Source organism: Xiphophorus hellerii, chromosome 13 (genome assembly GCF_003331165.1).
Source record: "Xiphophorus hellerii strain 12219 chromosome 13, Xiphophorus_hellerii-4.1, whole genome shotgun sequence".
In the NCBI taxonomy this organism is placed as follows: Eukaryota; Metazoa; Chordata; class Actinopteri; order Cyprinodontiformes; family Poeciliidae; genus Xiphophorus; species Xiphophorus hellerii.
In genome coordinates this window covers 20,984,083-21,001,715 of record NC_045684.1, presented here as the reverse complement: position 1 = coordinate 21,001,715, position 17,633 = coordinate 20,984,083, and the positions used below count along the sequence as shown (strand labels likewise).

The 17,633-nt window shown below is 40.4% G+C and overlaps 1 protein-coding gene across 12 annotated transcripts in view; it reads right to left on the bottom strand.

Annotated features, from left to right (window-relative positions):
• Window positions 1–17,364, bottom strand: part of adgrb2 (adhesion G protein-coupled receptor B2) — a 264,272-nt gene extending 246,908 nt beyond the window's left edge. For 11 of the 12 annotated variants that reach the window (XM_032580165.1, XM_032580168.1, XM_032580163.1 and 8 more), the window contains exon 1: window positions 16,480–16,751. The gene's annotated coding sequence lies outside the window, so the exon portion shown is untranslated. Of the gene's footprint in view, window positions 1–16,479; window positions 16,752–17,172 lie in introns of those variants that run through there. The other variant, XM_032580162.1, reaches the window with a different exon arrangement.
• Between the last annotated feature and the right edge of the window lie 269 nt (window positions 17,365–17,633).

Below are 17,633 nucleotides of genomic sequence, written 5' to 3'. Positions count from 1 at the left end.
TGCAGAGCAGTAAAGCTAAGGCCTTTCACTGATCTTACACCTCTCCCTTGCTAATCTATCTGTCTTACCCAGATAAGACAGACCCAGTGGATGTATCACTTTCCAATCATCCTACCATGGCTAACTCCAGTTAGAAAAGAGAGGAAAGAATAGAAAAAGTGTTGGAGAGAGAAATAGGTATCGATTAGATCAGATATAGTGAGCAAGTTGGGCCACGTTCAGTGCCTTAACACTCTGGAATAGAAGAAAAGGGGAAGAGAGATGGCGTGGTGGACTGCTAGACAGTAGCAGCAATGAAGAGGGGAAGCAGCAACCGTGCTGCTGCAAAGGATGTTGCAGAAAAGACAGGATGCATAAAAGGCATGATAATGGTAATATTTTATTCAAATGCACAAAGCCGAGATTTTTACAGCACCTTGATCTCAATGTAAACATCAGTTGGAACCTGAATGGCAACCTTTACACTCTGGTTGCAGTTTATGCTTTTACGTTGCAGTTTACGGGGGGAAAGCATCCAAAGTGAGGTTGGGTAATTGTTTTATATATTTCACATTTTAAAAATGATTTCTACTCTTTTTATAGTTTATGGAGGTTTAAATTTATTTTGTGTGGCTACTTTTGTGATTGATTGGTGTTTAATGTTTTATTATGTAACGCAAAATAAACTGGATTAATGTTGTGTTTTGTGTGTCGCCCTTTAAGCACATTGGTTGCACAAATGCACAGTTAAGGACTGCACAACTTACAGCTCCTAATGGCTTGTCTCCTTTTTTATGTCAGTAGAACAAAGCACCCATTCCTCGAGTACAGCGATCCGCTCTGTGCTGATGCACCTCAGAACAGACCTGTTCAGTGAAGGTTAATGGCAAGAATCAATACACCAAGGCAGTCCCGGTGTGTTTGTCACACATCCTCTAGCCAACCAGCTGCACAGATTATCTGCCATCACAACGTTGAGTATTAAACACTCGCTAACCCCTTTAAAATCTGACGGTTCTGAGACTGCCACCACCTCGGCCCTCTCAGAACTCAAACTGAGCTGAGACGGCCTCAATGTGCTTAAGTCCTGCTTGGAAATGTTTTCTTGGGAAGCGCTACCTCATTTTGGACATGACCAAAATACTCAAAGGACGACGATCAAATGTTTACATGGTTAAACAAGGTATCGTGGCTGCTTAAAAGTTACTTTGTGAATTTAAAAGACCTTTTAAATGCACAAATTTTACAGTTTTCAACTTGCAGTGACAACAAATCTTTAATTGCACTCAATCAGAAAATTTACTGTGGCGTTCGATCCGAGACAAATCAAAACCTCAAGTAAAACTATGGTTTACACGGTGGTAGCATAGTCCATCTATTTTTTTGTCTTGGCCTATAATGGTATCATCAAATGTCACAAAGTGATGTTCCTCTGTGCAATTAATTATTTTTCTATTACGCATACAGATGAAACTAAATCAACAGATTATGATGTGTGAAAGGTTCATTAACTGGGATGTGACTGCTGTTTTAGCAGTGACACTTTTGTTTCTGCTATCAGCAATTACTCTGACAACTATAAGTTGATAAGTTGTAATTACCCCTCGAGTAAAAGATCTCCTACGTCTGACACCCCGTTTCTGTGCAACGGAGCCATTTCCCTTGGGCGGCTTGAGAACTGTATGACTAGTCGTAATTGCCTCGTCCTCTCAACTTAGTGAGGGGTTAATAATGCCACTGGCCTTCTTCTCATCCCATCAACTTCTCCTGTCCAAAGTCTGACAACAGCTCACAGTCAGGCCCACTGGTTTTCCAGGAAACCAACGCTCACCAACGCAGACAAAAGTAGTCAAACTGTTCCCTAAGATAAGCGCTAATGTCTCACATGTTAAGCTCTTCAGTTGTGTAATCAGCTCAGGTTAGTATTACAGCTATACTTCAGCAAACTTTGTCTATGTTCTCCTCATACTGGTTGATCTAGATTCTATCTAACCCAGGCAATGGTGAAGGAAAGTGAACTTCTCTTTACTCTTGTAGATATTTTACCTTTCATCCAAAAGTTTTGGGGTTCTTCTTAAGCTCTGAACTGAATACACCATTGGGATGAGAAGCTTAAGGTCTTAAAGAACAAAGATAAGTTTCACATTCTTCTTTTTACTCCCTTACAAATACTTTTTCTTATGGTTTGGGCCTTTAAAAGCATTTTAAAGGTGCAAAGTGACTAAATTTACCTGTGCATTAGATTAAGTTGAGGAAAGAACCTGAAAAGATACAGTTTTATATCGCTCTACTAGATTTAAACAACAATTATGTTGACGCTTCAGAAATTATCAGCAGCAATACAGACAATCATAGGGGTCCTAAAATATTGCGAATCATGAAAATGTTTTTTGAGAAAAAGGCAAATGAGTGATGACCATTCTATTTAAGTAATACTGTCTCTAAACAAAGAGAAAGATGTTTTCAAACAGGAAATACATTTTCAATTGTCTTAAAAAAAATGTCAACAAATCCAATGGGATAGGCATCTTGCCAGTCCACTTTCATGTTTAACATGCATGAAATGAATGCAAAATTTCTGCTCCATTTCCAAAGAATACATCCTTGCAGACAGAGAGAAAAGAAAAAACACATCTCCATTTAGAGGCTCGCTCGTGCTCCATTCCCCTGGTGATTGAGATAGATTGACAGCACTTAATTTCTTTCTGAGACGGTCTATTCCTTGAAGGTAGAAGGGTGCTATTCCACAAAGAGATCCCTTCCCGAATCCCGGCGGTTTCAAGTGTGCTAGTTTTAGGATCACCGGCTAAATTGGGTCCGGGAAAAAGGTGCTGATGGTGTGGAGAGAGGAGATTTGGCTGCTATGATACCAGAATCGCGGGGGGAATTAAAACACTGTCAGGCTGCGAGATATAAAACCTATCTAAGCATCACCAGGGATTTCCTTTACTAGAGCACACAAAGAATAAGCTGAAAGGCGCTAACAGCTCATTTTAATATCTGTGTGGTAACCACATGCAAGCTTGCTAAAAAGCTCTATATGCATTAGACAGGAGATTAAGTTAGAAATCATGCTGGTTAGTCAGCTATGTCCAATCAATAGGATTATAGCGTCACACTGTCAAGTTAGAAATTGGTAATACATTTTAAATCAAGCTCTTAGCAAGATGGGTGGAAGTAATCTTTATATTCTTTATAGCTTCTTGTTTAAAAATGTTATGCTTTCTCGACAAATTGCTATATTAATACGTTGAATATCAATCTGCATGAATAAAATGGATAAAGAATTTAGTTCCTAAATTTTGTAAAACAAGAAGCTGGGAATAGTTGTGTTATGGTATGCATGTCACACAACTATGAAGTGTTGCATCATTGCCAACAAGCAAAGGCTTTGATAAAAATCCTTGGCCATCAATAACCAGGCATGATATCCCATATACAGTATGTCCCATGTTGCTATGGCGGATGAAGATAAGGCCCAAAGTTTAAGGTAAATTGAATACAGTATTTGACACTATAGTCTAAGAAATGTTAGCTTTGGAAAAATACAAACCGAAACACGCTTGTTAGACATATCCAAAAATCTGAGGGAATGAGGCTCAGAGCTCTAAGATGGCATCTATAGTCATATTCAATAAATTAGAATATGTGTTTCAATAAGCCTCACTTGTCAGATTAAATCTACCTTTTAGAAATAAGCTTTAAGCAGGTATCAAACAAACTTTTGATGAAGCGCATGTTTTTGTGCTGAAAACACTTAGTATTTATTCTGATGTAATATTCTAATGCTAAATGATGAAAGTGGAAAATCATAATAATGATCACAAATAAAGGCTTAAAAGAATATTTATGTGTGTGAAAAATCAATATTGTTTATGACTTTTCAATATTTCTGACTTATTGAATATGAATGTGCATTGCACACTAACTAACTAAGTAACCAAGTTACTTCATTGTAACATCATCTAACTTCATGCAGTCACGGTCAGTACAAAGGAATATTCAAGATGCCACTCTTAACTCTTGCTTATATTTGTGTTTCTCATGTCAATACAGAAAAAGATGCACTATTGCATAGTGCATCTAAAAAATTGGCTACAGCATAGGAGTAGTTTCATTTCACCATACTTGCTAATTCTGCGTGAGTAATAATGTAACATGCTACTCTTACTTCAGTACAAATTCTGGCTAATCAACACACCTCAAGTGTGTTTTAACTATAAATGCACCAGACACACACACACACACACCCATGTCTGCTGAGATTTATGGTTTATAAACATGCTTCCTGTTTCTAACATAATTTTCTGTCTGCTGATAATAGGCGTACCACATACCCAGAACATTCACAACTATTTATCTGCATATTCTGGATTCCAATGAGGGGAGTTAATATATATTTACTGTGCAGACACACTAGATTGTAGGGAGGTTGAGTAGCAGAAAAAAAAAAAGTGCACATTTAACTTTGCGTGGGACAAAATGTACAAACAAATGTCTGCAGTAGAATTTGTGATAGACCCCTAATGTTGTACTAAGAGAACCAATATCATGTTTCATACAGATGCATTAGGGTTTTGTTTTTAAATGGATAAAACAACGTTTTAATCCTCGGCACACATGGAAAGCTTTTATCTCTAATTGTACCATCTGCTCTGCAAGAACACATTTTTATAATCCAGTACTGTTGCTTTATGGGGGATAAAACATGTAAAAAAAAAATGCTGTGCTTTAAGGGAAGTACATTGAAAAAAATATCTTCCAAAGATAAAGGCTTCAGCAGCAGCCTGTGATGTCTGATAATTTCTGCCTTCAAATTGCACCATCATGGTATTTTCCAGCACCCCCAAAAAACGTTAGGCAAATAAATATATCAAAAACTACAAATTTTTGTACTTGATCAATAAGCAGCAGTTTTCATTCCGTCTTCTCTGTATTTACTGCAAACTGAGCCACAAAACCCAAAGCTGTACGCATGACTGAATTTGTTCAGTACAAATCAAACATGATATGACCAACAAATAACCCATTAATTTGACTGAAGGTAAACAAAGCAGAGCTTGACAGATGTCTAAATTATTAACTTTCTACACAAATACTAAAGTACAGTTTCCTTACATTATTTGTGTTACTCATTTCTTAAGTGTTTATTAGAAACTTGTGTACCACAAACAGTGCGATGAGTCAGACTCGAAAGTTTTAAGTGTCTCTGTCTTCTCGACTTTTCAGAGTCAAAACCGTAAGAGTCATCGCTCTGTTTGCACTCTCATGTCCTCAAGGGCCTTCTTCTGCCTAACCCCTGTGATCCTGTTGATCCGGCAGAGAGTCCTACAGGATGAAAAGGATTCTCGCTCGCAACGCTTTGTGTAGTTTCACTAGGTTAGGCACTCTTGCCCTTGACTTGAATGGAAGTTTTGCCCCGTTAGCATAAAATGTTCAAATGCGAAAGGGATCCAAGACTGTATTCTCCTGAGTCTTATGTTTAAAATGTCACACAAAAGCCACAATCAGAAGAAGGAAGGTTGGTGGTCGAGGGACGGCACAAGTTAGCAACAAGATGCTATGTGAGCTGAATGAGAAAAAAGATGAATCTTGTTTGCTGGAAGTTGCAATTCTTACCTATAGCTATAATATATGGATATGTGGATTCCTCTTGAAAGAGACAAAGTTTCAAGAGGAAACTTTGAAACTATATTCATCCTCCATGGGAGCTAGAAATGCTACTCCGCTGATGTGTTTTAGCAAATGATCAGGATAATTTCCTTTGCAAGCTTTCCAGGTACATCCCACTAGATGCAGAAACTGGGGGAAACCTAAATTCCCTTAAGGGGCTGCATATATAGCCCATCTGGCTTGGGAATATGTTGTATAGTCTCAGACGGATCACAGGGAGCTAGAAAGAGTTGCTTGGGTGAGGTATGTTAAGGTTTCCCTTCTTTAAACTGTGACGTCCACAACGTTTGTAGACTTTCATAACGTACATTGACTCATTTTTAGAGCTTGCTCCAATGGTTGTGGAACCTCGCTGTTCTAATCCGAGTAATTCATATTGATTTTAAACAACTTAACAATGAATGTGTGTTTGTATGAGCCTATTAGGATACATTGAACACGCTGACAGCAAAGGTAAACCAATGACGAAGAGCATATTCTTTGACCACTGAACCAGTGCCTGGAAACAGTGTGGGGGTGAGAGGAGCATTACATCATAGGAGCAGCATGGCCTCTCATTCCAAGTTTAATTACATAGCTGGCCTATGCAACCTTCTCATTTCATGTTTCAGTCTAATTGCTGCAAATGCAGGCCGAGGGCTACCTCCGGTCAGGGTGTTTAGTGGGGAAACTAATTAGACAATGTATCCATGATAGGATGACAGTCGAGCTCTGAAAGACCTTTTTTTTCTCAGTGTAAACCCATAAAAATTGGAGTCCTGGCTCTAAGTGCAGTAATTTAGTTTTAGAACATTAAAAGCTGCACAGCTACCGCTAGTTTGTCCTTTTATTGTTGTTGTTTTTAAGAATTACTATCTGCCACCCTAACACGTCAATGTGGTTGCAAAATCTAATAGCACCCCCAGTTGGCTGATCCACCAACAGTGTTATCAACAAGGGGTATTAAATAAAAGGTAATTAAGTGCCTTGAGTTTTAGTCCATCTGCGAGGAGAACATCACTTTCTATGAGCTGTGTAAAATAACATATCAAAAGTTAAGAGGGCTACTGCTCAACAAGTACTCGCTCATTTATATCTAAGTGTTTTCTTTACGAAAGAGTACAAACTAAATCCCTTTCTGAAAATAAAAAAATAATGTCATCATGCTCCGGATGACTTGTAGAAACAGCGAAAGCATAGCAATAGTGTTTACTTTAGCAATCACAAACACAAGCCATAAACTTTACTTAAGTTTCAGATCCATGTTTCACTCATGAGTAAGTTTTGAAGTGACAAACACAGAGCTTGTTATGAGGAGGACAATATGTTTTCTGTAAGTTTGATCTCGACCCTACTTCAGAAATAGCTCTCCGCTGCTTTGTGTAATAACCAGCTCAGACCGCTGAAGGTTGTATTCAAGTTGGATACCATGGTGTTCTAAAAGTTTCCAAGTATGTGGTTAAGAGCTTTTTCTAGCTTCCAACTAAAAGAAGTAGTTGGTGATACAATGTCAAAGTGATACAATGTCAACATTTTCAAAATGTAATTTATCAAACACCCAATGCAATAGCGCTTGGACAACACAGACTGGGTTAGCAAAAATAACCCATACTGGGTTTGTATTTTTAAAGTACAGCATACCATTTGTGCAAATCGCTAAATGGCTTGTACTAAATACAAGTTTTAAAAAAAAGGTGTATGCAACTTTTAACCTAGTTCATGAACTTGCAAAAAGAGCCAGAAGACACACAATCCATCTCGATTAGCCTCATGCCATGTCATTCAGAAACACAAGGTAAAGCATGGCAACAAGTATTGATGACTTGTGATGTGAAAGTTGTGATGACTTTCTACAAGTCATCAGGAGCATGATGACCTTTTTTTTATTTTCAGAAAGGGATTTAGTTTGTACTCTTTCATAAAGAAAAGTGATGTCTCTGCCGTAAATACCTGTCTGCCAGCTTTGTACTGTAGGCGTACAGGCCTGTCGGGTTGCGAGACAATCCAGCATCTCTCTGGGATGGATTTCCACCTGTCCCCCTTTTCTTATTCCATAAATACACAAGCAGCAATCCTGACAAGCCTCTAGACCTGCAGAGCATTTTTTTTTTCAACCCCCGACAAGCACACACTACTCACACACACATAAACACATATCAGGCATGGGTAACTACACATGCACCACATTCTGCCAATGGCTTTGCAGTGAACCCATGAAAGGAGAAAACTTTTCATTGGTTTCTTACCTCCAAATGTCTGTGATATTACTTTTCTCTCAACTTTTATTCAAACAGGCAAGCTGGGCACATTCCAAGAACACAGTTTATTCACAGCAACAGCCTGTGGAGATGAGATGCCCTTAATTAAAAGAAACTCCACTTCTTAGTTTTGCCATGAATGTTTCCCCCCCCCCCCCCTTAATTCCTTAATAAAGATGAGTGTGAATGTGACAGGATTTGTCAAAAATGTCAACTTTTTTGTTGAAAAAAAACAAACAAGTAAATTAGTTGGGGGTTTTTTGGAATCTAAACTTCGGACTATTATTATTTTAGGTTACAAGAATGCATATTAGTTACAGCTGAAATGTCTGGCCCTTTTACAAAACAAGCGACTTAAACAAAAGCCCCCAAAATCCCCAAATTGATGCTACTATTGCAAAGCCAGTGAGAATCCTGGGGCTGTATTAGCATCCAAAACAGAATACTCTTGCACATATGTAATCACACCACGAAGGTCTTTCGACTCCTTCCATCTGCTTTGGCAGAGAACAACCTTTTGTGTTTTGACCTGCAAACTCAAAGCTTCCTTCCCCATAAAGCACAGAAATAGGGGCCAAATGAATGCGACAGTAGGGTCACTTTGCCGACAAATGAGGCCAGACTGCTAAAGCAGATGAGTTTTCAGCCCCCCTACATTAAATAGTGGAGCTTGCTGCTTGCCTTTCTCTCAAGTGAGATGGGTATGCTGTGTGTGTTCGTGTACAAAAAAAAAGAGAGAGAGAGAGACTGTGGATGTTTCAGAGTAGATAACAGGAATAATCAAAAAGAAGAGAAGAACAAGGTGTAACGTATCGGTATTGAAAAAGGCAAAGGTGGGAAATGAACGAGAGCTTTAGGAAAGTCATAAAGGTGGGCCGTGAATGAAGAGGAAATGCTTGTCCTATCGGTTGCTGAGAAAAAGCAATCATGAAAACACGTTAACTTCAAGAATCCTCTCAGGCCCCTTCTGTATGGCCCCATAAAACAACGGCTTTAGATGCTCTGAATCAATACAATCTGCCAGCTCCTGCTCCTTTTCAAGCCCGGAGGGCCACACATTATGAAAAACATTACATAAAATAAGCAAATATGACTGCCGGGACGCAGTCAGTCACCGACTAGGAGCTCCCCCGTTCGCAAGGCTGCACAGCTTGCAGCACATGAAGTAACAATCTCAAATTGCACAGTCATTGCCCAGCTAAGTCTTCTCGTTTATCTTTGCACAAAGAGACTTATTAGCAGAGGGAAAAAAAACTTTATAAATTAACTGTTCTCCGCGCTTGTATTGTGGCAGTTTTTTATCCTGCGCGCGATCAATATTAATCAGAGATTTGAATTATCTCAGCAATTCAAGACAATTAATTTGTTTTGTGTACTTCCACTCCCCGCACCCACCGCCCCACTGGCTGCCTCGACCTACACACTCCCAAGAAACCCCTGTCCTTTTATTTTTCTTGTCAAAAAGACTTAATTATTGCACAAAGCAGGTCTACGGGGCTTTTGATAAGTGTTTTTCTTGTTTCCTGTAAACTTTTCTTCATGGCTAGTGTCGAACCGTGCCCAGTCATGCTCATAGAGCCGCCCCGAACCAAAATGGCACTCATTGCAAATATTGACACAGTCACCCGGGGCCATGCCAAATGACTACCATCCTAGTGATAGAGGCATCTGTGGCTCCAAATGGAGCATGGCACAGCATATGAATAGGAGGGGACAACATATGAAACCAAAAAGAGAGATAAGAATTCGCTCATTTAATTCATCTCTGACCTCTTCTTCAACCCTGTGTAACCTAAATTTCCCCCCCGACTTCCTCTTGCTCTGTTGCTATCTAGTGACCTGGGTCTGTGATCGCTGATTTGCAGAAAGTTGACAGCAGATCATCTGGATGTGGTGAAGAGAACTCCTAAGCCTATCTGTCAGTGCATGTTACTTGAACCAATGCAGTCAACCACAATAAAAGAATGAGATACCCTTGCCCCGGTTAATAATAATAATAATAATAATAATACACAAATCCTAGCTACAGTTGTATATCAAAGCCAGTACATTCATGGAATTAAAAGAAAATCCGCAAAGCCTTGCAGAAATATAGACGCCACTGGAATGTTTCCACATTTCTTCAAACACCAGTGTGTTTTCTCGATATTTTATGTTATAAACCACCAAAATGCGGTGCATAGCTGTGAAGTGGTAGCAAAATAGTTAGTAAAACTATTTCTGAATAAAATTATTTGTAATATCGGAAATGCTCCCATGTGCGTGAATTTGTTGCATGTGCCACACGTACCCTCCTCAGCAAATAAAATAAAGGAAATAATATGAAATATTTTTTAAACATCAACTTTAAAAAATCTGAAAAATTGTTACTTTGAAAAATAAATTTTCATTCCAAGTAACATCTGCATTTGCATTTACATTTTAACTTTGCCTGAACATCTGTACAACTGCTTTAATAAAAAAAAAGCAGGCTGAGGTTGTTTGGTTAGCTTTGTTGTTCTGATCATTTTTTTTTTTCCAACTCTCACTAGTTACCAAATTTTCAATTGTTAAGCAATTTGAAAATGTTTTTCTTCCACTTGACAATTATTCTGCACTTTTTGCTGGATAACTTGTCACATAAAACACCAATAATATACATGGAAGTTTGTGGTCTCAAAGCAACCAAATGTTGGGAAGGTTTGAGTGAGCATGATTACTTTATCCAGTCAATCCCAACCAGAAGCATCCTTTTAGAATTTATTGAGGTTTGGACAGAAACAATCGGTGTATGGGGCTTAATAATGAGGAGGAGAAAATGGAGGGCAGATGAGCTTGTTAGGGAGGGAACGGGGATAGGGAGGAAATGTGTTTTTGCACATGTAAGAGAGGGGTGTCAGAGGAACAATGGCACAGCGAGCGTGCAGTGATCCAGGCAGGACCAAGCTGTCGCCTGGCTCTTAGTACATATGCACTAGTTAAACAGCCCGCGTGTGTGCACACACACAGCTTGACTCCCCACGGCCACTTTTTTTTTTTTTTTTGTACTGGGATTCCTCCCTCCTGCCATGTGTGTGTGCTGATGAGTGCACTTCATACAAAATACTCGAGCCAAATTGAGATGTGGGAGAGAAAAAAGAAGAAAAAAAAAAAAAGGAAGAGATGCAGGTGAGGAAGAGGTTATGGGGTAAAAGTCAGTGGGAGACGCAATGGAGGAGGAGGGATGAAAGAAAGAAGAAAAAGAAAAAACAAATTCAGTGCCAGCATTGGTCTGTGACATGTGGGTGGATATTTGAAGATGTTATTAGTATCACATTTGCGGGCTTTATAAAACTGCCGCAGAGCTGGCTCATTTTAATATATCTTCAGCTGATATGTGCCACACTGTCATATGTGTTGCACTTCCAGCAGCTGCTGAGATGATGGCGCAGTGATAACACAGCCATTTCGCAGCCCTCTTTGACCCTCCTGCTGTGTTTTAGTCCACAGTTCATTTCATCTCTTTTGCCAAGCTTCTGTGATATTGTTACAGTAATGCACGACACTTAAAATTCAAGAATGTTAAAGTTAATATTCGGCTTATATATACGGGCTTCCTTTGCATTTGTATTGTAAATATTAATTTTGAAGCACTTCTCTCTTTTTTTTTTACATTTAAAATGAAACAAAAAAAACATAATAATAAGAATAATAATAATTAAGGAATAAGCAGCAATTTATGTGCAACAAGTGCTGCAGATTTTTTTTTTACACCTACTACTGTTTTGGCTTTTCCCTTCAGGAGTCACTACACGCATCTGTCTTTATTTAGTCCTATGCTCTAGATGCTCAACTAACTACATAACTTCTTTTGCTTAAATCGAGCTTAAAAATTGAAACCATTCCACTTTTGAGGACTTGGGTTTATAAGCAATGCTTTTTCAAGAGTTTTACAAATACCCAGAAAAAAAATCACCATGTTTTCGTGGTTTAATTGATTTCTGCATGTGGCCGTTTGCAACCTTGAGCCTGCACAGGCTATTCCTTACAACAAGTTAAAGCGGCTTACGTTGCAAGCCTGCAAGACGCCAGCTAGGATTGCGAATGAAGTGCTCCATTTTCATTTTGGACCTTGGTAGAGACTTGAAGAAGAAAATTAGAAGGCATAAAACTGCTCTTCCAAAAAAAAAAAAAAAAAAAGGAAATGAAGAACTCTCTGGAGATCACTGTGGGCAACGTCAGCAACCAGTTTGGCATAGAATACACAAATTCAGCCGAGGGAAACACTGCTCTCATGAAAGGCTTTGTACCTGCCAAGATGGCACATGGTGTAATTCATGCTAAAGAACCGTCCAATAATTCCTACTACTTAAACGGGGATTTACACTCAAAGAGGCTTTTTCTGTTCAAGTTTCATGTTTGTTTTCTTCATTCATTCAGTCTAAGAACTAATTGCATGGGAAGACGGTATAAAATTGCTTGTGAGAAGTTATAATTGTTAGACTAACATGTTTGTCGCTCAATAGGTGCATCAAAATCCACTCTTTTCTGCAAAATGTTTAGCAAACCTTTATCCATTTTACTAAGCATATGTTTAAAACCACCGACGTGTGTAGAGGTTAACGCAATTTTTGCAGCATTGCACATTTTAGTGGGTTGGATATTTTAGGTAACAAGGTAACATTTTGGTGATAGAAGAAGAGAAAAATAGTGAAGGCAATTATTGTGGGCAATGTTCTAATGGGAAACCTTCCCAGCTAGAGCTGTGTTCCCATCACAAAAGGTCTGCAAGTCTTGGGCACGCAATAAGTTATTAAAAATCATGGCAGCGGTGGAGGTAAACAGTTACGTGACGTTACATTCATAACTTAGCCGTGACGCTCATTTTCCATCAGCCATCAGAGGAAATGTTGGCGTTGGAGCAACAGGCCCGCTGTACTTGGGTTGCGGCTACATATGCAGCGTTTTGGTTCAAATTGTAGTTGGCGAGGTTTATGGAACAGCTGCAGATTCAACACGTTCAAATGACAACACGACTTTTTATGAACTGTGCCATGCTGTGAGAGCGCCGGTGGAGTCACCTGCACATTGTCCCAAAAGGACAAAAACAAACTACAAACTACAAGGAAAACTGCTTCTTGCTGTCTTCTTTGTGGGATTTTGCCAGTAGTAGCAACCGGCTGTTGATTACGTGACTCATGATGCAAAAAAAAAAAAAAAAAAAAAAAAGTGTTTCCATTGCAGTTCTGCGAAATACATCTTTAGGTCACCTCATCCCAGCCCAACAACTTCTCATCAAAAAAACTGTTTTATTATTATTATTATTTGGGTTACACTTATTTATTTGACAGAGTGTGCATAAGACTGACATGACACTGTCATAAACATGAAGGAGTACTTATGAATGTTTATGCCTGTTGTCATGAAGTGTCATTCGGAAAATAATGACACTATTAATGCAAAGTCGCTTTAAAAGTTGCATTAAAAGTCCATTAAAAGAGTCAACTTTGCATTACATGGTAAATAATGACACCTTAATGCAAAGTTGGCACTTTTAATGGACTTTTAATGCAACTTTTAAAGCAACTTTGCATTAAAAGTGTCATTATTTTCCGAATGACTCTTCATGACAACAGTCATAAACATTCATAAGTACTCCTTCATGTTTATGACAGTGTCATGTCAGTCTTATGCACACCCCTTCAAATAAAGTGTTACCATTATTTGTTTCCATTAAGCAAATTTATTTTCGTCATTTCAATTGACGCAGTTTCATGGTTAATGGAAAAGCAGCTTATGTTGGCTGCTACTTTAACATTCAGCAGCATAATAAAAAAGAAAGCAAAAATTGGTCCAGGAATGGTTTGAGGTGCACAACAAGTTTGAGGCGTTGACTTGTTGGCTTCCAGTTTTCCCCAGACCTCAATCTGATCGCAGCTTTGACGAGATGTGGGGGACAAAACGGTCCATGGATACCCAGTCTCACAACCCACAGGACCTGAACGATGTGCTGTATCAGCTGCACATCATGCTTTGATGGATAAAAAACAAAACTGTTCTCTATTGTCTATCGGTACAGTGAGGATTTTTTACTTTCTCTGGAGTAAAGAATGATAAAGCCCCACCCTCACCCACCTATAATATAACTCAAGCTCAAACTCTCCAATAATAAAGAGCAGCGTTGGAAGTGTTTTCATGCTTCTCTGGCCTTTGTCCGTGGTGCTGAACTTGTAGCTGTTTCCCTGCAGCCAAAGCCCCTGGATGGTGCATCCAGGGGCTTTGGATGGTGCCCCTGGATGCATCGTTGCATGTATAGAATCAGAATGGTGCAAAAATGTGATCTTGCAGGCTCCATCACTTTGAGCAAAGCTGAATCTGGAAATCCCTGCGTCGTCAAAGGTCGTTAATCTCTTGTCTTTTCGGTGTTTGAAGGAGCCTTGGAAGTTTTGCTTGTAATCACTTTCAGGGAATGCTGGAGCTTTAGTGAGCTCAGAATCTGTTCAACCTCAAAGGGGCGCCTTGCACAAAAGGACATTTTCCTTACCTTGCAAAAAAGGTTCATGTACAGTTCTGGAAAAAATAAATACTTAGGAATGTTTTTATTATTCACATTATGCCTTACTTCCAGCGTTTGTCTATGCAAAGGTTCTTCGAGCCAACTGAAGATCTATTCTTTATGTTTAGTGAAGCTTATGATAGTTTGCGGGTAAAGACTTTTTAAGTGAATTGTTGCAGAAAATAAGTAAAACATGCTTTATATGGGCTCTTGATCAGTTCATTTGATGAACAATATCAAAGGACCATTATGATGGTTGAACAAAAAACAAAGCAAATCTTTCAGTAGCTCCCTAGTTCGCTGTAACGAGTGGTCTGTGGTGTTGTGGTGGCTGGTGGGTTTAAGTTGATGTTGGAGCCAAAACAGTGTAATTGTTGACAGAAAGCCATGAGAAGTACTATTTGAAGACGCAGCAAACATGTGAAACTAAACCAAAACTAAACTCGTTGCAAAAGGCGGCATGTGGAGGAAAACTAACGTTGCACATCTGCCGCACTGGCAGCAGTTCCTCATCATTGACCATTAGATGTAAGTTGAAAATCCCACCTTTGTCGCAAACCTAAAACCATTCATAGCCTGCTTTGAACCGCCCCTTGCAAAACCTTCTGGAGGCGCCCCTGGCAGAATACTTATATACTCGCCACATATTTTTAGTTGTTGAATGTTGAAAATCGTGCATCGTTTCACTTCACAGCCATGTGTTACTGTGTCACGTGATTGCAATGTCACAAAATAGTTCACTATACGTGGGTACTTGAGCAAAAAAAACCTGGACTCTGATGACCTGTTCATCTGAACTGAACGAGTCGCACAGACGCTGCATACGAATCAGTGAGTCCTGCACAGCCTCCCGCACAACGAGCTTAGGCAGAAAGTTTAACATATAACACAGATGGCATTTTAAATGAACAACACAAATCCGGCTGAGCAACTCTTTTCCCCCCCCCCTCCTTTTTCTTTTTAAAATGAACATTAGCAGAGATTCGACGGTGGTCGGGGACGGGAGTTTGAAATAAAAGGTGCGTGAAGAAGGGAGCGCACGCTCCGCACGCTCAACAGATGGCATGGAGAGGAACAGACAGAGGGAGAGGACGCTCGGAGGCTGCTTTGCACTCCCTTTTCCGCCGCGTCCCAGGTTGTCATTCTCGCTCAGCGTCACGCGGGAGCCACCTGCTCGCCTTCCTAAAGGCGAGCGGTTCTGGAGAGGAGAGCTTTGCACGACGTGCGCACAGGCAGAGCGGCGCTTTGGCGCTACACGACGCGGCACTGCGGCAGGCGCAGACGAACCCGCCGCGATGTTGCAGCTTTCAAAGGGCTTTCTGTTGCACGATCCGCTGCCAGTGGACTCCCCACCCCCTCCAGCTCTCCTCTTTTCTCCCCATGCATGCTCTTGCGTGCATCCTCTTTAACATTCAACGGCGGAAGCCGCCCGCTCACTCATACGGGCGCACAGTTGCGCACGGAAAAACCGTTGTAATCAGACCGCGGACGATGTATCCTTCTGCCAACAATTAGTTCCCACCAACTAAAAGTAAAATATATGATTAATATAGAAAACTTAAAACAAAAGGTAGGGTGCAACACCCCTTCTTCTGTCTTCCAAGCGGATGGGGGGGCGGGAGGGGGAGGAGTGAGCGTGCCAATGCGTCTAGAAACACTAGAATGGAAAGTGGAAACAGTGTGCGTGTGCGTGCGTGTGTCTGCGTGTGTGCATGAGTCTGTGTGGCCACTGCGCAAAGTTCCAGGTCGGTTTTAGAGGCGAGAATCCTAAAGCTCAATCCCTGCTCTCTCCTTCAGGGATTGAGAATATTTGAGCTGTCAGCTGTCCCACCTGTGATCCATCTTTTATATCACATACTAAAAAAATAAAATAAAATAATTTAAAAAAACAAAAACAAAAAAAAAACAGACGCTTTGATTCATTCCTTGTGAAAATCCTATCCAAACAGGCTGAAGCTATTAGCTGGATGCGACATCAAAAACAGGCACGTCCAGACCAGAGTAAATAAACACACACCAGCTAGACAAAGTTGAGTTTTTTCTCTCTCTCTCTTTTTGCCGATAGGCTCACGTTACCTGGTCGCTGTCAGCAGCAGTTATTTGAGGAGGAGGCTATTCCCCGATCGGTTCCGTGGACATAAGTTAAGTTTCCCATCCATGGCACGTCTCAGACGGAGAAGGGGACTATTATTCATTCACGTTTTGCTGCTGCGCCCCACTAATGTTCTCCGTGAGGCATCCCACTTCATCGAGTCCAAAGAGTAGAAGAAAAGGGAAAAGGAAGAAAGTATAAATGGAAACAAACAATCTAAACAAAAGGTTAAAGGAAAATCTAAATTCATGAAATCATAAAAATAAAGAAAAGTGGGCACAGATCAAATGAAAGAACAGAACAGAAAACAAACAAAAAAAAATGAGGGGCAACGCAATCCAAAAAAAAAAAAGAAAAAAAAAAGATCAACTAAAAAACGATGTTACTGTAGATGTCCAGTTTTGTTTTAAAAAAGCGTAAATCCACGTGATATAATCTCCATGGTTTGGTGCAGGGAGCCGCACGACATATTCCAAATTCAGAATAAGCAGCACCGCAGCAGAAGCAGCAGCAGTGGAATAACGGGGTGGTTTTTTCTCTTTTTTCTAACGATGCCCGATACTCCAAGTCCAAAGAGGCTCTTCATTTAAAGCAGACGCCGAAACAACAGAGAGGGAGCGAGTTGGACGCGAAAGATGAAATCACCAAAAAAAAAAAAAAAAAGCATTATATCTCACTCCTCCATTTCTTCCTCTTCTTCCTCCTCCTCCTCTGCGCGGTGGGATGAGATGTGTCGCCTGCTCTGGCATTCGGGATGAGGATCCACAGGCAGCGTCTCGCAGTCGGGCATCTGGCTCCCCTGCAGTGTCTTCACGAGCGGAGGACGGTGATGCGCGCTCTCGCTGCCCTCTCCGCCGGGGATCCGTCAGGCGCGTTCACGTCGCAACTCCCCATCCCCTCCTCCTCCTCCTCTTCCTCCTACTCCATCCTCCATCTTTCTCACCCCCTCTCGCTCGCATGCACGCGCGCGCACCCACCCGCGCACCCCAACACACACACACACACACCTTCTACCTCTACTGACGTCAGCCAGCAAAGTATAGCTACATGATGTCAAATTCCACAAGCTCTCAAAAGGACAATTCCGCTTTTTTTCTTTTTTTTTGTAACATCACGCTTGATTTTTTTTTATTTGGAC